The sequence below is a fragment of the Oreochromis aureus genome, unplaced genomic scaffold, assembly GCF_013358895.1.
Source record: "Oreochromis aureus strain Israel breed Guangdong unplaced genomic scaffold, ZZ_aureus HiC_scaffold_2_cut, whole genome shotgun sequence".
Lineage (NCBI taxonomy): Eukaryota > Metazoa > Chordata > Actinopteri > Cichliformes > Cichlidae > Oreochromis > Oreochromis aureus.
In genome coordinates, this window is record NW_024108853.1 from 133,392 (window position 1) to 160,153 (window position 26,762).

The following is a 26,762-nucleotide window of genomic DNA, read 5'->3' on the forward strand; positions in this document are numbered from 1 at the left end:
TTCTAGTCCCCTACGGTTAGGAAATTATAGCCATTTGTTTGAGGGGAATCCTCACTATGAAAAATAGACAGCACAAATCCTGTCTCTGTGCTGCATGTGTGTAAAACAGCTGCACCTGTTTTGGCGGGAAAAAGTATACAGCCTCTCTGATTGGTGGATTCAAATTCAGCAGCTCCCAGGCTATTTGGCTGCTGCTGCTGCTGTGTGTGTGTGTGTGTGTGTGTGTGTGTGTGTGTGTGTGTGTGTGTGTGTGTGTGTGTGAGAGAGAGAGAAAGAGAGGCGAGAGGCGTTTTATGGGAGCATCTTATTGTATGATTTAAATTCAATATATTTAGACTGGTTGACTGAATTTGATCCTGTGTCTCTCTGTGCATGTGTGTTTCCATATGTGTCCATATTTTTGATTGTGTGACTGTTATACTTTTTTTTTGCTGATTTTTTTTTCATTCAACAATTACATTTGAGGGAGCCTTAGAATGTTCAGCATTTTTCAGCTGTTCATTTTGCTTTTCCAATTTTCTATTTCAGTTATTACTATTGTGCTAAGTCATAGCATTTCTGCTGCTTTTCAGTATTTGTGCTAAATACAGCATTTGTGCTAAATCATACTATTTCAGCCATTTTATAGTATTTGTGCTAAAACATAATATTTCTACTAAGCGCAGTATTTCTGGGTAATCATAGTATTTCTATGTATTCCTGCCAGCTCCTCAGGAGCCAATCCTCTGTGAGTACTGTAATTTTCAAATTGACATATCAAGTCATGCATGACTTCCCAACCAGCCCATCACATCTGACGGCTGAGACATTCAAATTTCCATATTGGGGCTTTCATGGGTTGTAAGTCAACCACTCATCCATGTCATGTATCTCTACAAATTCATATTTTTACTTTAAACACACAACACTTGACAATCCCCCATCTCTTCTGAACAAAACAGTGTAAGAATGACCGTTCTAGACCCTACGGTTAGGAAATTATAGCCATTTGTTTGAGAGGAGTCCTCACTATGAAAAATAGACTGCACAAATCCTGTCTCTGTGCTGCATGTGTAAAAACAGGTGCACCTGTTTTGGGGAAAAAGTACATAGCCTTTCTGATTGGTGGATTAAAATTAAGCAGCTCAGGCTTTTGACCTACCTAGAAACATACAGGAAACACTGTATGTACAGCCCCTATTTGTTCACTTGCTTCTGCTGCTGCTGCTGTGTGTGTGTGTGTGTGTGTGTGTGTGTGTGTGTGTGTGTGTGTGTGTGAGAGAGAGAGAGAGAGAGAGAGAGCCTTTTTATGGGTGTATCTTATTGTGTGCCTACTGGTGGTGGTCAGAGGGCCGGTGGCGCCAGTGTCCAGCAGCCTCACCTCTGTCAGTGCGCCCCAGGGTGGCTGTGGCTACAACGTGGTGCCATCACCAGTGTGTGAATGGGTGAATGACTGGATATGTAAAGCACTTTGGGGTCCTTAGGGACCATAAAAGCGCTATATAAATACAGGCCATTTACCATGTCCATATTTGTAATTGTGCAAGTTATTACTATTATGCTAAATTATAGTATTTCTGCTACTTTTCGGTATTTGTGCTAAATACAGTATTTCTGCTAAATCTTAGTGTTATTGCTTAATTATATTATTTGAGCAAAATCATAGTATTTGAGCATATTCTTTCTATTTGTGCCATAGCATAGTATATTTGCTGAATTACAGCATTTCTGCTATGTTGTAGTATTTGTCCTAAATCACAGTATTTGTGCAATGTTTAGGTATTTTTGTTTAAATAAAGTATCTATGTAATCTGGTACCATGGTTGCTAAAATCCTGTATTTCTGAAAAGTTATCTTGTTTCTGCTAAGTTACAATATTTATTCTAATTTCTGCTGCTAAGTTCTGCTATGTTATTGTATTTCTGCCAAGTATTATGTTTTCTTTACGTTATTGCAGTTCTGCTAAGTAATTACATTTTGCTAAGTTCTTATGCTTCTGCAAAGTTATTACAATTTTTGCAAAGGTTTTACAATTTCTGCAACTTTTCAGCTTTTTCAGCTAGTTTCAGCTGACAGCTTCAGCTTTATAGCATCCACACTGCATTTTCGCAGGAAATGCAAATTTTTTTCTAGTTGTGTGGATGCTTTAAGCATCCACACTATTGAGTTCCTGTTTCTCTTTATTCTTTATACTTTATTATTATTATTCTAGTTGCCACTTTTTCACTTTTTTGGCATAACTACTTCCACAATTTTCACCCGATTTTCACCGTTCAAATTTTAAACTATTCTGCTATTTCTGCTAATGATCGCTATATCTTTTGGTGTTTATTACTGTTATACTTTTTAAAATATTCTACTTTTTCCTTTAATTTGTCCCATTGAAATGAATGGGAAACTTCTGCAATTCTGCTAAATTTTGCTTGTTTTGAAACTTAACTACTTTTCCTACTTTCACGTAGAACAACCATTCAAACTTTAAAATGTTCTCAAATTATTGGGCTATTCAGGAATAAATCAGATTTTTCAAATCTTTTACCGTTTTATTTTTATGCCTCTTAAAGTTTTGAGTTGGAAAATTGTGATTTTTCACAAAATACATGCGTTGTTATGGTTGCTATGCACTTGGCTTCCAGTGTGCCACTGTAGGTTTGCATGATCTTCTCTTCATGTCCGAACAACTTCTTGCTACTTGCTCAATTTTCACTCAACTTCCACAAATTATACATCAAAACGTAGGTATTTTGCTGGCTTTCGAAAATGTCACCATCATTGTTGTGAGACTTATAGAATTTTGGCAAATCTCCTCAGAGCAACACAAAGTCTGAAAACTCTCCATAGAAAGTCAATGGAGAGTTTGTTCAAAATCACCGCTTGATTTCTGTAATGAGAGGCATATTCGAATCGTCATATCTCCTTATGAGCGAAGTTAAAACATGAGGCTTGTCCCAGTATATCTTCAGACACTCCTGGCGCTCACAATTCAAAATTTTTTCTCACCTATTACCGTTCTGAGATGAGTTACACTTGTTTGAGCGTAGGAAATTCGTCCTTCGCTCAGATTTCTTCAGATTTCAAACTCTGGAAATGAACCACTTTTTCTCTCGTCATAACTTTTGTTGGATTTCCACAGAGACCTGAAAATTTCCATGATTGTTCACCAAAGCCTGCTGTCTCTTACGGTGAAAGAATGATATCAATACTCAAATAGATTTAGAGTTAGAAAGCGTTGTTTGAGGGCAAGTCAAGGCAGTTTTGCTTTGCTCTACTCAGTTATGGTGCATTAGAAGTCAAATATCTTTAATAATTCATATTTTAATGATACATTGTCAACACTTTAAGATTCCCCATCTCTTCTGAACAAAGCGATTGTAAGAATGACCGTTCTAGCCCCTATAGTTAGGAAATTATGGTCATTTTTTTTGGGGAGTCGTCATTATGAAATAGACTGCAAAAATCCTGTGTCTCTCTGTGCTGCATGCACCTGTTTTGGCGGGAAAAAGTGCACAGCCTCTCTGATTGGTGGATTCAAATTCAGCAGCTCCCAGGCTGCTTGACTGAGCTAAAACTCTCTCTTCTCTCTGTGTGTGTGTGTGTGTGTGTGTGTGTGTGTGTGTGTGTGTGTGTGTGTGTGTGTGTGACAGAGAGAGAAAGAGAGGCGAGACAGAGTTTTATGGGAGCATCTTATTGTATGATTTAAATTCAATATATTTAGACTGGTTGACTGAATTTGATCCTGTGTGTGTCTCTCTGTGCATGTGTGTTTCCATATGTTTCCATATTTCTGATTGTGTGACTGTTACACTTTTTTGCTCAGTTTTTTTTCATTTAACAAGTACATTTGAAGGACCCTTAGCATGTTCAGCATTTTTCAGCTGTCCATTTTGCTTTTCAGTTTTTCTGTTTAAGTTATTACTATTGTGCTGAATCATACTATTTCTGCTATTTTATAAGATTTGTGCTAAATATAGTATTTCTACCCAGTATAGTATTTCTGATTAATTATAGTTTTCTACCAAATCATATTACAGTATTTTTGCTTTTTATACCATTTTTATAGGATTTTTATATTGCTTAATATAGTATTTCTGCTTTTTATAGGATTTGTGCTTTATATAGTATTTCTGCTTTTATAGGATTTGTGCTTAATACAGTATTTCTGCTAAATGTAGTATTTATGCTTAATCACACTATTACTATATATTTCTGCCAGCTTCCCAGCCAGCCAATCATATCTGAGGTCTGCAGTTTCTTCTCTCGTCATATCTCAGCGACGGATGTACAAAGAGTAATGAAAATCGCAGTCAAAAGTACACCAAAGTCCGCTGATTCACCCAGTACAAAATTATGCTCCTAGTCCACCTAGTTTTGGAGTTACACGTTTTGTAACTCAAAAAATGGCGCTCTTTGCCTCACACGCGATCTAATTCTGACTGCTCATCACCCTGTTTCCCAAGTGCTCACTGTCTTTCCCAGTGGCGCAGCTGGTAATGACACAGGTCTGCAACCCAAAAGTCGTGGGTTCAACTCCACCTTGGACAACATGTTTTTGCCCTACAAATTAATACACTATCACAGACCACTAATTCATATTCATCATTTATTACAATTCTCAAAACTTTTACCAGCTTTTCTAATATGGACCTCACATTCTTCTTAACACTCCATGGCACAAATACTCTTCCCTTTAGGCTCTGTGAATGTGTGTGTGTATCAATATTTCTCCCATTTTAAGTATTACTCCTCCATAATTGGATTTCTCTTAAATCAAAGTACTTTTACTACATCTTAGTACTTCTGCTCAATCATAGTATTTCTGCTAAATCATGGTTTTGTGCCCAGTCATCAGAATCATGTTTATTGGCCAAGTATATGTGCATACAAATACAAGGAATTTGGTTCCGGTAGATGGTGGCTCTCGAGCACAGCAATGTAAATCTCACACACACACACACACACACACACACACACACACACACACACACACACACACATCTATATATACATTGCACATGCATACACATACATACACAAAGCTGTGTAAACCAACTATAAATAACTAATCTAAGCGTATATACATAAAATACAGAAATGAAATGAGGTGGAATGAATACTACAGAATGTACATAAGGTGCAGTTGCAGTCTGGCAGTGGGAGCAGTGTGACAGTTCAACTGTTTAGAAGGGAGATGGAGATGGCGGGGAAAGAAACTGTTCCTGTGTCGGGTGGTCCTGGTCTGCAGGCTTCTGTACCGTCTGCCAGAGGGCAGCAGATCAAAAAGTCTGTGTCCAGGGTGTGAGGGTCTGTGATGATTTTCCTGCCCGTTTCCTGGTTCTTGAGAGGTACAGATCCTGGATGGAGGGCAGGGGCGCCGATGATCCTTTCTGCTGCCCGTACAGTCCGCTGCAGTCTGCACCTGTCCTGTTTAGTGGCTGCACCATACCAGACTGTGATGGAGGAGCACAGGACAGACTCAATGACTGCAGTGTAGAGCTGGATCAGCAGCTCCTGTGTGAAGACTGTACTTCCCCAGTTGTCTCAGGAAGTACATCCTCTGCTGGGTCTTTTGAGGATGGAGTTGATGTTGGTCTCCACTTCAGGTCCTGGGAGATGGTGGTACCCAGCAACGAAGATCTCCACAGTCGACACAGGGCTGTCTGATATGATGAGGGGGCAGAGTTGAGGATGTCTCCTGAAGTCCACTGTCATCTCTACAGTTTTAAGAGTGTTCAGCTCCAGATTGTGCTGACTGCACCAGAGTACCAACCGCTCAACTCATCATAACATTTGTGTTATGTTATAGTATTACTACTAAGTGGAGAATTTCTAAAAATGTTACAGTATATGTGCTGATTACAGTATTTCTGCCAAATATAGTATTTCTGATTAATTATAGTTTTCTACCAAATCATATTACAGTATTTTTGCTTTTATAGGATTTTTATAGGATATTTATATTGCTTAATATAGTATTTTTGCTTTTTATACGATTTGTGCTTAATACAGTATTTCTGCTAAATGTAGTATTTATGCTTAATCATACTATTTCTATATATTTTGCCAGGTCCTCTGTGAGGACTGAGACATTCAAATGTACATATCAGGGCCTGCATGGCTTCCCAGCCAGCCAATCATATCTGAAGTCTGCCGTTTCTTCTCTCGTCATATCTCAGCGACGGATGTACAAGAGCAATGAAAATCGCAGTCAAAGTACACCAAAGTCCGCTGATTCACCCAGTACAAAATTATGCTTCTAGTCCACCTAGTTTTTGAGTTACATGACGTTTTATAACTCCAAAAAGCAGGCGCTCTTTGCCTCTCACGCGATCTAATTCTGACTGCTCATCACCCTGTTCCCCAAGGGCTCACTGTCTTTCCCAGTGGCGCAGCTGGTAATGACACAGCTCTACAACACAAAGGTCGCAGGTTCAACTCCACCTCGGACAACACGTTTTTGCCCTACAAATTAATACACTATCACAGACCACTAATTCATATTCATCATTTATTACAATTCTCAAAACTTTTACCAGCTTTTCTAATATGGACCTCACATTCTTCTTAACACTCCATGGCACAAATACTCTTCCCTTTAGGCTCTGTGAATGTGTGTGTGTATCAATATTTCTCCCATTTTAAAGTATTACTCCTCCATAATTGGATTTCTCTTAAATCAAAGTACTTTTACTACATCTTAGTACTTCTGCTCAATCATAGTATTTCTGCTAAATCATAGTATTTTTGCCAAATCATGGTTTTGTGCCAAATCATCAGAATCGTGTTTATTGGCCAAGTATATGTGCAGACAAATACAAGGAATTTGGTTCCGGTAGATGGTGGCTCTCGAGCACAGCAATGTAAATCACACACACACACACACACACACACACACACACACACACACACACACACACATCTATATATACATTACACATGCATACACATACATACAAAGCTGTGTAAACCAACTATAAATAACTAATCTAAGCGTATATACATAAAATACAGAAATGAAATGAGGTGGAATGAATACTACAGAATGTACATAAGGTGCAGTTGCAGTCTGGCAGTGGGAGCAGTGTGACAGTTCAACTGTTTAGAAGGAGATGGTGAGGGAAAGAAACTGTTCCTGTGTCGGGTGGTCCTGGTCTGCAGGCTTCTGTACCGTCTGCCAGAGGGCAGCAGATCAAAAAGTCTGTGTCCAGGGTGTGAGGGGTCTGTGATGATTTTCCTGCCCGTTTCCTGAGAGGTACAGATCCTGGATGGAGGGCAGGGGGCGCCGATGATCCTTTCTGCTGCCCGTACAGTCCGCTGCAGTCTGCACCTGTCCTGTTTAGTGGCTGCACCATACCAGACTGTGATGGAGGAGCACAGGACAGACTCAATGACTGCAGTGTAGAGCTGGATCAGCAGCTCCTGTGGAAGACTGTACTTCCCCAGTTGTCTCAGGAAGTACATCCTCTGCTGGGTCTTTTTGAGGATGGAGTTGATGTTGGTCTCCCACTTCAGGTCCTGGGAGATGGTGGTACCCAGCAACAGAAGATCTCCACAGTCGACACAGGGCTGTCTGATATGATGAGGGGGCAGAGTTGAGGATGTCTCCTGAAGTCCACTGTCATCTCTACAGTTTAAGAGTGTTCAGCTCCAGATTGTGCTGACTGCACCAGAGTACCAACCGCTCAACTCATCATAACATTTGTGTTATGTTATAGTATTACTACTAAGTGGAGAAATTTCTAAAATGTTACAGTATATGTGCTGATTACAGTTTCTGTATAATAAATTTTGGCAAATCTCCTCACACCAACACAAAGTCTGAAAACTGCATAGAAAGTCAATGGAGAGCTTGTTCAAAATCTCCACTGGATTTCTCTAATGAGAGGCATTTTCAAATCGTCATATCTCAACGCAGCAAATTTAAGACATGAGGCTTGTGCCAATATATCTTCAGACACTCCTGATGCTCACAATTCAAAATTTCTTTCTCACCTATTACCATTTGGCCATGAATTGGGTTTGTTTGAGGTAGGAAATTCATCTCTCGCTCAGATTTCTTCAGATTTCAAACTCTGGAAATGAACCACTTTTCTCTCGTCATATCTTTTGATGGATTTCCACAGAGACCTGAAAATTTCCATGACTGTTCACCAAATCCTGCTGTCTCTTACGGTGAAAGAATGATATCGATACTCCAAATAGATTTAGAGTTAGAAAGCATTGTTTGAGGGCAAGTCAAGGCAGTTTTCGCTTTGCCTCTACTCAGTTATGGTGCATTAGAAGTCAAATATCTTCAATAATTCAGATTTTAATGATAAATTGTCAACACTTTAAGATCCCCATCTCTTCTGAACAAAGCGATTGTAAGAATGACTGTTCTAGCCCCTACGGTTGGGAAATTATAGCCATTTGTTTGGGGGAATCCTCACTATGAAAATAGACAGCACAAATCCTGTCTCTGTGCTGCGTGTGTGTAAAACAGGTGCACCTGTTTTGGTGGGGAAAAAGTATACAGCCTCTCTGATTGGTGGATTCAAATTCAGCAGCTCCCAGGCTATTTGGCTGCTGCTGCTGCTGTGTGTGTGTTTGTGTGTGTGTGTGTGTGTGACAGAGAGAGAAGAGAGAGAGGCGAGAGGCGTTTTTATGGGAGCATCTTATTGTATGATTTAAATTCAATATATTTAGACTGGTTGACTGAATTTGATGCTGTGTCTCTCTGTGCTTGTGTGTTTCCATATGTGTCCATATTTTTTTGATTGTGTGACTGACTGTTATTTTTTTGCTGATTTTTTCATTCAACAATTACATTTGAGGGAGCCTTAGAATGTTCAGCATTTTTCAGCTGTTCATTTGCTTTTCAAATTTTCTATTTCAGTTATTACTATTGTGCTAAGTCATAGCATTTCTGCTGTGTGTGTGTGTGTGAGACAGAGAGAGAGAGAGAGAGAGAGAGAGAGCCTTTTTATGGGTGTATCTTATTGTGTGCCTACTGGTGGTGGTCAGAGGGCCGGTGGCGCCAGTGTCCAGCAGCCTCGCCTCTGTCAGTGCGCCCCAGGGTGGCTGTGGCTACAGCGTAGCTTGCCATCACCAGTGTGTGAATGGGTGAATGACTGGATATGTAAAAGCGCTTTGGGGTCCTTAGGGACCATAAAAGCGCTATATAAACTCTGAGCCATTTACCATGTCCATATTGTAATTGTGCAAGTTATTACTATTATGCTAAATTATAGTATTTCTGCTACTTTTTGGTATTTGTGCTAAATACAGTATTTCTGCTAAATCTTAGTATTATTGCTTAATCATATTATTTGAGCAAAATCATAGTATTTGAGCATATTCTTTCTATTTGTGTCATAGCATAGTATATTTGCTGAATTACAGCATTTCTGCTATGTTGTAGTATTTGTCCTAAATCACAGTATTTGTGCAATGTTTAGGTATTTTTGTTTAAATAAAGCATCTATGTAATCTTGTACCATGGTTGCTAAAATCCTGTATTTCTGAAAAGTTATCTTGTTTCTGCTAAGTTACAATATTTATTCTAATTTCTGCTGCTAAGTTCTGCTATGTTATTGTATTTCTGCCAAGTATTATGTTTTCTTTACGTTATTGCAGTTCTGCTATGTAATTACATTTTGCTAAGTTCTTATGCTTCTGCAAAGTTATTACAATTTTTGCAAAGGTTTTACAATTTCTGCAACTTTTCAGCTTTTCAGCTAGTTTCAGCTGACAGCTTCAGCTTTACAGCATCCACACTGCATTTTCGCTTGGAAATGCAAATTTTCTTCTAGTTTCTAGCATTATTGTTCTGTTCTCTCCACTTTTTTATTATTTTTTGGCATAACTACTTTCCACAATTTTCAGCCGATTTTCACCGTTCAAATTTTAAACTATTCTGCTATTTCCTTGCTAATGTTCTGCTATATCTTTTGGTATTTTATACTGTTATACTTTTTAAAATATTAAGCTTTTTTTCCTTTAATTTGTCCCATTGAAATGAATGGGAAACTTCCATAATTCTGCTAAAACTTGCTTGTTTTTGAAACTTAACTACTTTTCCTACTTTCACGTAGAACAACCATTCAAACTTTAAAATGTTCTCAAATTATTGGGCTATTCAGGAATAAATCAGCTTTTCAAATCTTTTACCGTTTTATTTTATGCCTCTTAAAGTTTTGAGTTGCAAAATTGTGATTTTCACAAAATACATGCGTTGTTATGGTTGCTATGCACTTGGCTTCCAGTGTGCCACTGAAGGTTTTGCAGTCTTCTCTTCATGTCCGAACAACTTCTTGCTACTTGCTCAATTTTCACTCAACTTCCACAAATTATACATCAAAACGTAGGTATTTTTGCTGGCTTTCTGAAAATGTCACCATCATTGTTGTGGGATTTATAGAATTTTGGCAAATCTCCTCAGACCAACACAAAGTCTCAAAACTCTCCATAGAAAGTCAATGGAGAGTTTGTTCAAAATCACAGCTTGATTTCTGTAATGAGAGGCATATTGAGAATCGTCATATCTCCTTAACAAAGCAAAGTTAAAACATGAGGCTTGTCCAGTATATCTTCAGACACTCCTGACACTCACAATTCAAAATTTCTTTCTCACCTATTACCGTTCTGAAATGAGTTAGACTTGTTTGAGGGTAGGAAATTCGTCCTTCGCTCAGATTTCTTCAGATTTCAAACTCTGGAAATGATCCACTTTTTCTCTCGTCATATCTTTTAATGGATATCAACAGAGACCTGAAAATTTCCATGATTGTTCACCAAAGCCTGCTGTCTCTTACGGTGAAAGAATGATATTGATACTCCAAATAGATTTAGAGTTAGAAAGCGTTGTTTGAGGGCAAGTCAAGGCAGTTTTGCTTTGCTCTACTCAGTTATGGTGCATTAGAAGTCAAATATCTTTAATAATTCATATTTTAATGATAAATTGTCAACACTTTAAGATTCCTGATCTCTTCTGAACAAAGCGATTGTAAGAATGACCGTTCTAGCCCCTACGGTTAGGAAATTATGGCCATTTGTTTGAGAGGAATCCTCACTATGAGAAATTCACTGCAGAAATCCTGTCTCTGTGCTCTGTGTGTATCAAAACGGCTGCACCTGTTTTGGCGGGAAAAAGTATACAGCCTCTCTGATTGGTGGATTCAAATTCAGCAGCTCCCAGGCTGCTTGACTGACCTAGAAACTTACTTCTCTCTCTGTGTGTGTGTGTGTGTGTGTGTGTGTGTGTGTGTGTGTGTGTGTGTGTGTGTGTGTGTGTGTGTGTGTGTTTGTGTGTCAGAGTCTGATTCAGAGAGAGAGAGAGAGAGAGATGAAAGCTTTTTATGGGATGATCTCATTGTAAGATTCAAATTCAATATATTTAGACTGGTTGACTGAATTGGATCTGTGTGTGTTGTAAGTGTGTGTGTGTGTGTGTGTGTGTGTGTGTGTGTGTGTGTTCAGATTTCAGAGAGAGAGAGAGAAGCACTTTTTTATGGGATGATCTCATTGTAAGATTTTCAAATTCAATATATTTATGACTGGTTGACTAAATTGGATGTCTCTTGTGTGTGTGTGTGTGTGATGTGACAGAGAGAGAGAGAGTTGTTTTTCATGGGATGATGTCATTGCTTAATATAGATTCAAATTCAATATATTTAGAGAAGTCAACTGAATTGGATTCATTTTTAATGCCAATACATTGTGTGTGTGTGTGTGTGTGTCTCTTCTGAGATGACAAAGAGAGAGAGAGAGAGACCGTTCTAGCCCTATCAGAAATATATTATAGTCATTTGTGTGAGGGAAATCTCAAGATTCAAATTCAATATATTTAGACTGGTTGACTGAATTGGATCTGTGTGTGTGTGTGTGTGCACCTGTGTGTGTGGCAGAGAGAGAGAAGTGAGAGAAAGCCTTTTTATTGGATGATCTCATTGTATATCAGATTCAAATTCAATATATTTAGAAACTTGGTCTGACTGAATTGGATCTGTGTGTGTGTGTGTGTGTGTGTGTGTGTGTGTGTGTGTGTGTGAGAGAGAGAGAGAGAGAGAGAGAGAGAAAGCCTTTTTATGGGAGCATCTTATTGTATGATTTAAATTCAATATATTTAGACTGGTTGACTGAATTTGATCCTGTGTGTGTCTCTCTGTGCATGTGTGTTTCCATATGTGTCCATATTTGTGATTGTGTGACTGTTATACTTTTTTGCTGAGCCTTTTTTTTCATTTAACAATTACATTTGAGGGACCCTTAGCATGTTCAGCATTTTTCAGCTGTCATTTGCTTTTCCAATTTTTCTGTTTAAGTTATTACTATTGTGCTCAAGAATCATTACTATTTCTGCTATTTTATAAGATTTGTGCTAAATATAGTATTTCTTCTGCCAAGTATAGTATTTCTGATTAATTATAGTTTTCTACCAAATCATTACAGTATTTTTTGCTTTTTTATACCATTTTATAGGATATTTATATTGCTTAATATAGTATTTTTGCTTTTTATAGGATTTGTGCTTAATATATAGTATTTCTGCTTTTATAGTATTTTGTGCTATTTCATATATTTCTATATATTTTAAATGTAGTATTTCTGAGGAATGAGACATTAAATATACATATCAGGGCCTGCGGCTTCCCAGCCAGCCAATCATATCTGAGGTCTGCCCTTTCTTCTCTCGTCATATCTCAGCGACAGATGTGTACAAGAGCAATGCAAATCACAGTCAAAGTACACCAAAGTCCGCTGATTCACCCAGTACAAAATTATGCTTCTAGTCCACCTAGTTTTTGAGTTACACGACGTTTTGTAACTCCAAAAAACAGCTCTTTACGCCTCACCGCGATCTAAATCTGACTGCTCATCACCCTGTTTTCCAGGTGCTCGCTCTCTTGTCTTTCCCAGTCCAGTGGCGCAGTTGGTAATGACACAGGTCTGCAACCCAAAAGGTCGTGGGTTCAATTCCACCTTGGTCAACATGTTTTTTTTCCTACAATTTAATACACTGTCACAGACCACTAATTCATATTGATCATTTATTACAATTCTGCAAACTTTTATGATTTTACCAGCTTTTCTAATATGGACCTCAGATTCTTGTTAACACTCCATGGCACAAATACTCTTCCCTTTAGGCTCTGTGTGTGTGTGTGTATCAATATTTCTCCCATTTTAAGTATTACTCCTCCATAATTGTATTTCTGTTAAATTAAAGTACTTTTACTACATCTTAGTACTTCTGCTCAATCATAGTATTTTGCCAAATCATGGTTTTGTGCCAAATCAAATCATAATATTTGTGTTATGTTATAGTATTACTACTAAGTGGAGGAATTTCTGTCATGTTACAGTATATGTGCTGATTACAGTATTTCTGTAAATAATAGAATTTTGGCAAATCTCAGACCAACACAAAGTCTGGAAACTCTGCATAGAAAGTCAATGGAGAGCTTGTTCAAAAATCACGCTGGATTTCTCTATACAGAGGCATTTTCAAATCTTCATATCTCCTAAGAGTGAAAGCAGTTAAGACATGAGGCTTGTGCCAAATATCTTCAGACACTCCTGACGCTCACAATTCAAATTTCTTTCTCACCTATTACCATTTGGCCATGAATTGGGTTTGTTTGAGGTAGAGAAATTAGTCCCTCGCTCAGATTTCTTCAATTTCAAACTCTGGAAATGAGGCAATTTTTCTCTCGTCATATCTTTTTATGGATTTCACAGAGACCTGAAAATTTCCATGACTGTTCACCAAAGCCTGCTGTCTCTTACGGTGAAAAGAATGATATCGATACTGCAAATAGATTTTGAGTTACAAAGCATTGTTTACAATTTCTGCAATCAAGGCAGTTTGCTTTGCGAAGCTCTACTCATACTATGGTGCATGCAAATTTTCTAGTTAAGTCAAATATCTTCAATAATTCATATTTTAATGATAAATTGTCAATACTTTGGAAATCCCCCATCTCTTCTGAACTTTGTCTTCTAAGAATGATTGTTCTAGCTGTTATACTTTGTGTTAGAAAATTATGGCCATTTGTTTGATTAAATCCTCACTATTTAGAAATTCACTGAAGAAATCCTGTCTCTTGTGTCTCTGTGTGTCCTAGTCTGGCTGCACCTGTCAAACGGGAAAAAGCACACACAAATTCTGATTATTGGATTCAAATAAATCAGCTATATCAGGCTGTGACTGAACTTTAAACTATTTCTGTTGCAATGTGTGTGTGTGTGTGTGTGTGTGTGTGTGTGTGTGAATGTGTGTGTGAGTGTGTTGCTTGAGGTTTAGAGACAGAGCTTTTATGGGAGCATTCTGATTGTTAATTTAAATTCAATATATTTAACTGGTTGACTGAATTTGAAATCTGTGTGTCTCTCTGTGCATGTGTGTTTCCATTGTGCAGCTTGTGTGACTATTTTGCTTTTTGCAATTTCTCTGATTTAAGTCAAATTATACATTGTGTGAGGACCCTTAGCATGTTCATTTTTCAGCTGTCCATTTGCTTTTCCAATTTTTTGTTGCTTATTGAGGCATTTTGCTAAATCATCATTTCTGCTATTTATAAGATTTGTTCAAAAATATAGCATTTGTGCTGTCTTCAAATCCACACTCACATTCTAGTTTTCTTTCTCACCTATGGGTACTTTCTAAACTCATATTTCTGCTTTGTTTAGATTTCTGTCATTTTAGTGTATTTGTTCTAAATCTTTAGTATTTCAAACTAAATCAGTATTTTCTTAATCATACTATTTCTATATATTTATCAACAGAGGTATATCAAAATTTCTTCTCTCACTCTCTGGACGGATTACAATGTGCTCAGCTGGCACATTGAAAATGCATGACATTGATACTACACAAATTGTTTCTGATCAAGCGTTGTTTGCAGTTGAAACAGGCAGTTTTGTGCTCATCTCAGTTATGGTAATTGAAGTCAAATATCTTTAATATCCCAAGTATTTTAATGCATAAATTGTCAACTGATCTGATGCCAATTGCTCTCTTCTGAAACCAGCTTTTCTAAGACCTCACACCATTTCACAAATTAGCAGCCATTTGTTTGATCTACACTATTACTATAGAAATTTTCAAAATCCTGTCTCTTTGCTCTCTGTAGCAAAACAGCTGCACATGTTTTGGCAAAATCACGGCTCACATTTTCTTATTGGACTCATTTTCAAATTCATTAATCCCAGGCTGCTTGACATGGATATCTCAAACAATACTTCTTATCTCTCCTGTGTGTCACAATTCAAAATGTCTGTTGTGTGTATTTCTACCATTTGTGTGTGTGCCTGTTGGCGAGAGAGTTTGAGCTTGTTATGGGTGATTCATTGGAATTAAGCTCAATTTCTTCAGATTTGACTGAAAAATCCTGTGTGGTGGCTCTGAGTGTGTGCAATGTGTTCTCTGTGTGTCATATCTTGTTTGATGGATTTCCACAGACACAGAAACACTTTACACATGACTCACCCACACAAATTCAATATATTTACTGACTAGTTGACACGATACACACATCCTGTGTGTGTCCATACTGTGTGTGTGTGTGTGTGTGTGTGTGTGTGTGTGTGTGTGTGTGTGTGTCAGAGACAGTGAGAGAGAAAGAGAGCTTGTTATGGGATAGATACATTGTAAGATTTAAATTCAATATATGCACATTGGTTGAGTCTAAATTGGAACTTGTGTGTGTGTTCCCCATGTGTGTGTGATGAAAGTGTGTGTGTTCCTGTGTGTGGTGTGAGAGAGAGAGCTCTGAAAGCCTTCTGTAGGATGAGGGCATTGCAGATTAAATTTGTCCATTTGAGGGTCTGTGATGATTGGATCCTGTGTGTTTCCTGGTTCTGTGAGGTACAGATCCTGGATGTGAGGGCAGGGCACGATGATCCTTTCTGCTGAAAAATATACAGATCTGCTGCATTCTGCACCTGTCCTGTATTAGTGGCTGCACCATGCTGCAGACTGTGATGGAGGAGCACAGGACAGACTCAATGACTGCAGTGTAGAACTGGATCAGCAGCTCTGTGAAAAGTGTACTTTGTGTGTGTGTGTGTGTGTGTCCTCTGACAGAGTCTTTTTGAGGATGCGAGAGTTTATGTTGATCTTGTTCTATGACTTCAATTCAATATATTTGACTGCTGGTGGTGAGAAATTTGATCCTCATTGTCCACAGTCTGTGCAGGGCTGTTACCATATGTGGACATAGTTTTGGATGTTCTAAGTGACTGTTATACTTTTTTTGAGTTTTCTTTTCATTTAACAATTGTTGAGGACCCTTAGCATGTTCAGCCATTTTTCAATGTCCATTTTGCTTTTGTTTTCTATTATAAGTTATTACTATTGTGTTAAGAATTTCTGTCTGCTTTCCAGTATTTGTGCTAAATACAGCATTTCTGCTAAATCATACTATTTCTGATTAATTCATAGTTTTGCTAATCATATACAGTATGTTACTGCTTTTATACAAATTTAGTATTTCTGCCAAATATAGTATTTTTGATTAATTATAGATTTTTCTACCAAATCATAGTACTTTTTATATTGCTTTTTATATTTCTGCTACCAATCAGTATTTATGGCTTACACATTCAACTTTGCATATTATTTGCCTTCATGGCTAATCATATCTGAGGTCAATCATATCTTGAGTCCTCAGCAGCGGATGTACAAAGCACATTCAAATTTGCATATTGGGGCAATCATGGCTTCTAAGGCAACCAATCATCTATGTCATATATCTTATGATATTTCATATTTTATTTTAAATGGTCAACATTTCAAGATTCCCCATCTTCTCTCTGAACTAAGCGGTCTAAGAATCACCCGTTTTAGCCCCTCACTGTCTTTCCCAGTGGAATTTATGGAAAGTATGTTTGTTTGAGGGAGTCCTCACTATGAAATAGACTGCAAAAATCCTGTCTCTCTCTGTGCTGCATGTGTAAAAACTTGGTGCACCAGTTTTGTGGGAAAAAGCACATAGCCCCTCTGATTGGTGGATTCAAATTGAGAAGCTCACAGCTGTTTGACTGACCTAGAAACATGCTGTTAACAGCCCTGTTTGTTCACTTACTACTATGCTGCTGTGTGTGTGTGTGTGTGTGTGTGTGTGTGTGTGTGTGTGTGTGTGTGTGTGTGAGAGAGAGAGAGAGAGAGAGAGAGAGAGAAAAGCCTTTTTATGGGAGCATCTCATTGTTGGATAAAAAATCAATATATTCAGACTGGTTGACTTAGCATAGGATCCTGTGTGTGTCTCTCTCTGTACATTTTGTATCCATATTTGATTTGTGGCTGTATTTGTTGATTTGTGTATCCATATTTACGGTTTGTGTGTATCTGTTGGCTGTTCTTAAGACACTTTCTAAATGTCTTTTGGTTGGTCAGATTTGGCGCCAGTGTGAACAACAATTGGTTTTCAGCAAACTTAACCATGTTCCTTTTTTAGCTTGCCATCACCAGTGTGAATGGGTGAATGACTTCTCTTTGGGGTCCTTAGGGACCATCTAGCTATATAAATAGGTTCTGCTACCAAATCATAGTAATTGTGCAATCTATATTACTATTATTCATTTTACAATACTTCTGCTGTTTTTCGGTATTGTAGTAATACTGCTATAATTCTGCTAAATCTTAGTATTTGCTTAATCATATTATTTATTTAAAATCATAATATTCTAGTATATTTCTATTTGTCTCATAAATGCTGAATTACAGCATTTCTGCTATGTTGTACTGTTTTCTAAATCACAGTATTTCTGTAATGTTTAAGAATGTTTGGCTAAATATATTCTTTCTGTTATCTTATACTATTTCTCCTAAATTCTTGTATTTTTGGGAAGTTATCGTGTTTCTGGTAAGTTACAATATTTCTGCTAAGTTCTGCTATGCTATTGTATTTCTGCCAAGTATTATGTTTCCTCTAAGATATTGCAGTTCTGCTAAGTTACTACATTTTGCTAAGTTCCTTTTGCTTCTGCAAAGTTTTTACAATTTCTGCAACTTTTCAGCTTTTCAGCTAATTTTTCAGCTGACAGCTTCAGCGTTCCAGCATCCACACTGCATTTTCGCAGGAAATGCAAATTTTTCTAGTTGGATTATTATTCCACACTATTGAGTTCCTGTTTCTTTTTTGGCTTTATTATACTTCATCACAATTTTCTTGCGTTTTCCACAATTTTCACTAGTTCAAATTTTAAACTATTCTGCTATTTCTGCTAATTGCTCGCTATATCTTTTGGTATTTTATACTGTTATACTTTTAAAATATTACGTTTTTTTCCTTTAATTTGTCCCATTGAAATGAATGGGAAACTTCTGCAATTCTGCTAAATTTTGCTTGTTTTTGAAACTTAACTACTTTTCCTACTTTCACGTAGAACAACCATTCAAACTTTAAAATGTTCTCAAATTATTGGGCTATTCAGGAATAAATCAGCTTTTTCAAATCTTTTACCGTTTTATTTTATGCCTCTTAAAGTTTTGAGTTGGAAAATTGTGATTTTCACAAAATACATGCGTTGTTATGGTTGCTATGCGCTTTGCTTTCAGTGTGCCACTGTAGGTTTAGCATGATCTTCTCTTCATGTCCGAACAACTTCTTGCTACTTGCTCAATTTTCACTCAACTACAAATTATACATCAAAACGTAGGTATTTTTGCTGGCTTTCAGAAAATGTCACCATCATTGTTGTGGGATTTATAGAATTTTGGCAAATCTCCTCAGAGCAACACAAAGTCTGAAAACTCTCCATAGAAAGTCAATGGAGAGTTTGTTCAAAATCACCGCTTGATTTCTGTAATGAGAGGCATATTCGAATCGTCATATCTCATAATGAAGGCGAGAGTTAAAACATGAGGCTTGTCCCAGTATATCTTCAGACACTCCTGACGCTCACAATTCAAAATTTTTTTCTCACCTATTACCGTTCTGAGATGAGTTACACTTGTTTGAGGGTAGGAAATTAGGTCCTTAGCTCAGATTTCTTCAGATTTCAAACTCTGGAAATGAACCACTTTTTCTCTCGTCATATCTTTTTAATGGATTTCCACAGAGACCTGAAAATTTCATGATTGTTCACCAAAGCCTGCTGTCTCTTCACGGTGAAAAAAATGATATTGATACTCAAATAGATTTAGAGTTAGAAAGCGTTGTTTGAGGGCAAGTCAAGGCAGTTTTGCTTTGCCTCTACTCAGTTATGGTGCATTACAAGTCAAATATCTTTAATAATTCATATTTTAATGATAAATTGTCAACACTTTAAGATTCCCCATCTCTTCTGAACAAAGCGGTTGTAAGAATGACCGTTTCTAGCCCCTGGTTGGGAAATTATGGCCATTTGTTTGAGAGAATCCTCACTATGAAATTCACTGCAGAAATCCTGTCTCTGTGCTCTGTGTGTGTAAAAGCACGGCTGCACCTGTTTAGCGGGAAAAAGTGCACAGGCTCTCTGATAATTGGATTCAAATTCAGCAACTCCCAGGCACCTTGACTGAGCTAAACTACTTCTCTCTCCTATGTGAAACTGTGTGTGTGTGTGTGTGTGTGTGTGTGTGTGTGTGTGTGTGTGTGTGTGTGTGTGTGTGTGACAGAGAGAGAGAGAGAGAGAGAGAGAGAAAGCCGTTTTATGGGATGATCTCATTGTAAGATTCAAATTCAATATATTTAGACTGCTTGACTGAATTGGATCTTGTGTGTTTGTGTCTGTGTATTGTGTGTGTGTGTGTGTGTGTGTGACAGAGACAGAGCGAGAGAGAGAGAAAGCCGTTTTATGGGATGATCTCATTTAGATTCAAATTCAATATATTTGAGACTGCTTGACTGAATTGGATCTTGTGTGTCCATGTGTGTGTGTGTGTGTGTGTGTGATTTGTGAGAGAGAGAGAGATTTGAGAGAGAGAAAGCCTTTTTATGGGATATTCTAAGTTGTATTCAAATTCAATATATTTAGACTGGTTGACTGAATTGGATCTTGTGTGTGTGTGCTGTGTGTGTGTGTGTGACAGAGAAGCGAGAGGGAGAGAGAGAGAGAGAGAGAGAGAGAGAGAAAGCCTTTTTATTGGATGATCTCATTGTAAGATTCAAATTCAATATTTTCTTTTAACAAGTATGTTGAGGACCCTTAGCATGTTCAGCATTTTTTCAGCTGTCCTTTGCTTTTCAATTTTCTGTTTAAGTTATTACTATTGTGCTAAATCATAGCATTTCTGCTTTTATGGGATTTGTTTTATAGTATTTCTGAAAAATTATGGTGTTATACCGTATAGTCATATTTCCTGATATAATTATAGGTTTTTCTACAAATAGTACAGTGAGTATTTTCCTTTTATAGGATTTTATAGGATATTTATGTTGCTTAATCATAGTATTTCCATTTTTTGTAGGTTTTGCTTAATATAGTACTTCTGCTTGTTATAGGTTGTGCTTAATATAGTATTTCTGCTAAATGTAGTATTTATGCTTAATCATAGTATTTCTATATATTTCTGCAGTCCCCTGGCAGCCAATCCTGTGAGGACTGAGGCATTCAAATTTACATATCAGGGCTACCGGCTTTAGCCAGCCGATGTATCTGAGGATGAGACATTCAAATTTACAAATCAGGGTCTGGACTGGCTTCCCAGCTAGCCAATCATATCTGAGGTCTGCCCTTTCTTCTCTCGTCATATCTCAGCGACAGATGTACAAAATAATGCAAATCACAGTCAAAGTACACAAAATCGCTGATTCACCCAGTACAAGTATGCTTCTAGTCCACCAAGTTTTTTGAGTTACACGCAGCGTTTTATAACTCCAAAAACGGCGTTTTCGCTATCTCTACATAATCTAATTCTGACTACTCATCACCCTGTTTTCCAGGCGCTAAGCTCTCTTTCCCAATTCTGCAAACATTGTATGATTTTAGCAGCTTTTCTAATATGGACCTCAGATTCTTGTTAACACTCCATGGCACAAATACTGTTCCCTTTAGGCTCTGTGTATGTGTGTGTATCAATATTTCTCCATTTTAAAGGTATTACTCCTCCATAATTGTATTTCTGTTAAATCAAAAGTACTTTTTACTACATCTTAGTACTTCTCAATCATAGTATTTCTGCTAAATCATAGTATTTTGCCAAATTATGGTTTTATTGCTTAAATCATGGCATTTGTTTTTATGTTATAGTATTACTACTAAGTGGAGAATTTCTGTCATATTCCTGACAGTATATATTGCTGATTACAATTATTTCTGCTAAATCATAGTATTTCTACTATATTGTATTTTTTCTTTCTAAATATAGCATTTTCTGCTATATAATTTTATTTCTGCTATGTTATAATATTTGTTCCTAAACCGTGAAATTTCTGCTGAACATAGTATTTCTGCCAAATGATAGTATTTCTGTCAAATTACAGTATTTGTTTGCTAAAACATAGTATGTTGTTTTTTAAATTTCAATATTAATAGTATTTTACAGTGTCTCTGGTAAAATGCAAATGCAGCATTTCTGCTATATTTGTACTGTTTTTTCTAAATCATGAAGTATTTCTGTAATGTTTAGAATGTTTGGCTAAATATGTTCTTTCTAATTATCTTATACAATTTCTCTAAATTCTTGTATTTTTGAGAAGTTATAGTATTTCTAGTAAGTTACAATATTTCTGCTAAGTTCTGCTATGCTGTTGTATTTTGCCAAGTATTATGTTTCCTCTAAGATATTACAGTTCTGCTATAAGTTACTACATTTTAGCAAAGTTGCTTTGCTTCTGCCAGCTTTTACAAATTCTGCAACTTTCACCTTTTTCAGCTAGTTCCAGCTGACAGCATTCAACATTCACTGCATTTACTTGGAAATGCACTAGTTGTGTGTGGTGCTGAGCAATCCACTATTGAGTTCCTGTTCTCTTTATTCTTTATTATACTTTATTATCCTGGTTTCAACTTTTTGTACCTTACCACGGCGTTTTTTATTCTAGTTTAACTACTTTTTTTCCACATAACTACTTCTGACAATTTTCAACCGATTTTACCGTTCAATTTTTTAGTGGGCTATTCTGCTATTTCTGCTAACCCAATGCGCTATGACTTTTGGTATTTTTAACTGTTATACTTTTTTAAAATATTAAGCTTTACACTTTCATTTGTCCCATTGAAATGAATAAGAAACTTCCACAATTCTGCTAAAACTTACCTGATTTTTGAAACAACGCTACTTTCTCATACTTTTAGATTCTAGAACAACCATTCAAATTTTAAAATGTTCTATAAATTATTGGGCTATTCATGAATGATTCAGCTTTTCATATCTGTTACCGTTTTCATCTTATCCCTCTTTTAAGTTTTGAGTTTCATCTTTGTGACTTTTTCACAAAATACATGCGTTATTATGGTTGCTATATCCTTGGTTTTAAAGTGAGCCCACTGTGCCTTTAATAATTTTCTCTTCATGTCCGAACAACTTCTAACGCTAGTAACTCAATTTACTGTCAACCCCACACAAATTATACATCTAAAGCATTAGGTATTTTTGCTGGCTTTTAGAAAATCTCACTATCATTCTTGTGATTTATAAATTTGGCAAATCTCCTCAGATAACACAAAGTCAGAAAACTCTCCATAGAAGTCAATGGAGAGTTTGTTCAAAATCATCGCTTGATTTCTCTAATGAGCATATTCATAATCAAGATGTATCTCATATGAGGAAATTACGACATGAGGCTTGTCCCGTATATCTTCAACACTCCTGGCGGCTCACAATTCAATTATTTTTCTCACCTATTACCGTTCAAATAAGAGTTCAGACTTGTTTGAGGTGAGAAATGCGTCCCTTATGCTCCAGATTTCTTCAGATTTCAAACTCTGAAATGAACCACTTTTTCTCTCGTCTCATATCTTTTTAAATGGTTTCCTGAGACCTGAAATTTCCATGATTGTTCACAAAGCCTGCTGTCTCTTCACGGTGAAAGAATGACTATTGATACTGCCCAAATAGATTTAGGGTTAAAGCGTTGTTTGAGGGCAGTCAAAACAGTTTTGCATTTGCTCTACTCAGTTATGGTGCATTAAGTCAAATATCTTTAATAATTCATATTTTAATGATAAAGTGTCAACACTTCAGGAATTCCCCATCTCTTCTGAACAAAAGCGATTGTAGAATGACGTTTAAGCCCCCTAGTTTGTGAAATTGTGGTCATTTGTTTGGAGGGAAGTCGTACACTATTGAGTTCCTGTTTCTGCTTTGTTCTTTATACTTTATGTGTGTGCGATGCTAAAGAACTTCACAGGAAATGATTCCTGTTTCTCTTTTATTCTTGTCCTTCCAACTCTAGTTGCTTCCAGTGCACTTTTTTGGCGCTAAACACTACTTTCTCAGTTTGGGTGCCGATTTTTCAGTACTTCAAATATACTGTGTCTGTGTGTGTCTGTCTGTGTGATGGCTATGACTGTTTGTGTGTTTATTACTGTTATAGAGGAGAAAAATAGAGAGAGACAGAAAGCCTTTTAATGGGATAAGTCCCATTGAAATGAATGGAGAAATTACTTGACTAAACTGGTCTGAATTGGATCACTGTGACGTGTGTGTGTGTGTGTGTGTGTGTGTGTGTGTGTGTGTGTGTGTATGCGACAGAGAGAGAGAGAGAAAGCCTTTTATAGGATGAAACACTTTGTAAATTCATGCTCAATATGTTTAAACTCCATTGACTAACTTCCATGGTGTGTCAGATTGATGGGGCTGTTCCTGTCTGATTCAGCTTTTGAGATGATCTTCATTGTAAAATTTAAATTTAATCTATCTAGACTACGTTTGACAATAAGTTTTGTGTGTGTGTGTGTGTGTGTGTGTGTGTGTGTGACAGAGAGAGAGAGGCGAGAAAGCCTTTATGGAAACATCTTATTGTATGCGTTAAATTCAATATATGTAAACTGGTTGACTAGATTAGGTCAAGTGAGTGTCTGGTCCGTTCATGAATGTTTCTCTTGTGTCTAAACAACTTCTTATTGGCTCAATGTTGCACTCAACCCCCTGATTTATACATCAAACAATGGTATTTTTTGACCCATGGCTTGTTCACAATATCAGCTATCTTTATTGTGGTTGGATTTTCGCAATTGCCTCGAGATGTTTAAGGTCTCAATACTCCCATTCAAGTCTATGGGAGGTTTGAAATTCAGAGCTGGTATTCTGTAACGGGAGGCATTTTAAAATCGCCATCTCTAACAAAACAAAGTTAGGACATGAGGCTTGTACATGCTGTCTTCGAACACTGCTGACACTCACAGTGGAAGCAGTTTTTGATATCTTACCGTTGACAATGGTGCACGTTTGTTTGAGGGGTGAAATCTGTCCTTCTCTCAGTCTTCAAACTCTGGAAATGGCTTGGTTTCCTATAGGTCATATCTCGCGGCGAAGGTGGGGCGAGGCTATGAAAATCGCAGTCCAAAAAATACACCAAGTCGCTGATTCACCCAGTCCAAAATTATGCTGCTAGCCTCCTGGTTTTGAGTTACACGACGTTTGTAACTCAGCGGCGTTTTCGCCTCTCACCGATCTCTGTTTCTGACTTCTTGGTATCTGTCTTTCAGACTGCACTTCCTGTCCAGTGGTGTAATCAGTGAAATGACAGGCTCTGCAGCGCAAGGTCGATGGTTTACCACCTTGGTCCACATTTTTTTCACTACAAATTTATACACTATCACAGACCTGTAATTTATATTACTAATTTATTACAATTCTGCAAAGTTTATGATTTTAGCAGCTTTTCTAATATGGACCTCAGATTCTTGTTAACGCTCCATGGCGAAACAAGTACACAGCCTGATGGAAACAGACAGAGGCAGTACCTCTGATTGGTGAATTTTGAGCAGAACCAGGTTGTTCTTTCATTTCATTTCTTTATTTATTTCACATGGTTCAACAGTGTTTCTTTTCTACATACAGAACCTTCTGCCTCTTTTCAGCAGAAATTCTGCTCATCTCTTGTGTTGGAGTGCCCTCTTGTGGCGCCTTTTGGGTAGTGCCTTAGTGAACACTGCAAAAAGTGGTATCAGACTGGTTTGTAGTGGAGGAATTTGTTGCCAGTTTCTTTCATCTTTAATCCACGTATTCATGTTGTAATGTAGTAGTACCACAATATGGCAGAAACACTATGTTTGGCACAAATACTTTGATTTAGTATACTTTAGCTTCTTCAGCTTCTTCACCCCTTTTCAGCAAAATTTTCATTTTTTCACCCTTTTCAGCACAAATTCCAGCTTTTTTTGGCTGTATTCAGAAAAAAGACAACTCTTTTGAGCAGAAACTCTGCTGATTCATCTCTTTTCAGCGCAAGTTTCTGCTTCTTTGCCTCTTTTCTGCAGAAGTTCTGCTGATTCACCTCTTTTCTGCAAAATTTTCAGCCTTTTCACCTCTTATCAGCTTCTGCTCATTTCAGCAGAATTGTCCGTCTCTCCACCTCTTCTTTGTAAGGGTGACTTTGGCTCAGGAAATGAATAGCCACCTTTGAGCAGAAATTCTGCTGATTCATCTCTTTTCAGCGCAACTTATTGCTTCTTTACCTCTTTTCTGCAGAAATTCTGCTGATTTACCTGTTTTCTGCAAAATTTTCAACCTTTTCACCTCTTCTCAGCACAATTCTCAGCAGCTTCTGCTCATTTTAGCAGAATTGTCGGTCTCTCCTCCTGTTTTTGAGAGAATGAGTTTAGCTCAGTGAGATGAATAGCTGCCTTGAGACCAGGAGGGCCAGGTTCCAATCCTGCTCAGGCGACATGTTTTTCACCACCATACAACTTTTGCAACTTTTCATCTTTTCAGCTTTTCAGCAGACAGCTTCAGCGTTAAGGCATCCACAGCATTTTCGCAGGAAATGCAAATTTTCTAGTTTATTCTAGTTGCCACTTTTGCACTTTTTTGGCACTTTTCTACTTCCACAATTTTCAGCCGATTTTCACCGTTCAAATTTTAAACTATTCTGCTATTTCTGCTAATAATAAGCTATGACTTTTGGTATTTTAACTATTATACTTTTTAAAATATTAGCTTTTTCCTTTAATTTGTCCCATTGAAATGAATGAAACTTCCAAAATTCTGCTAAAACTTGCTTGTTTTTGAAACTTAACTACTTTTCTACTTTCACGTAGAACAACCATTCAAACTTTAAAATGTTCACAAATTATTGGGCTATTCATGAATGACTCAGCTTTTTCATATCTGTTACCGTTTTCATCTTATCCCTCTTTAAGTTTTGAGTTTCATCTTTTGTGATTTTTCACAAATTACATGCGCGTTATGGTTTGCTATGCACTTGGCTTTCAGTGTGCCACTGTAGGTTTATGAGTCTTCTCTTCATGTCCGAACAACTTCTTGCTACTTGCTCAATTTACACTCAACTTCCACAAATTATACATCAAAACGTAGGCATTTTGCTGGCTTTCAGAAAATGTCACCATCATTGTTGTGGGATTTATAGAAATTTGGCAAATCTCCTCAGACCAACACAAAGTCTGAAAACTCTCCATACAAAGTCAATGGAGAGTTTGTTCAAAATCACCGCTTGATTTCTGTAATGAGAGGCATATTAGAATCGTCATATCTCATATGAGCGAAGTTAAAACATGAGGCTTGTCCCAGTATATCTTCAGACACTCCTGGCGCTCACAATTCAAAATTTCTTTCTCACCTATTACTGTTCTGAAATGAGTTAGACTTGTTTGAGGGTAGGAAATTAGGTCCTTCGCTCAGATTTCTTCAGATTTCAAACTCTGGAAATGAGGCACTTTTTTTTCTCTCGTCATATCTTTTAATGGATTTCCAC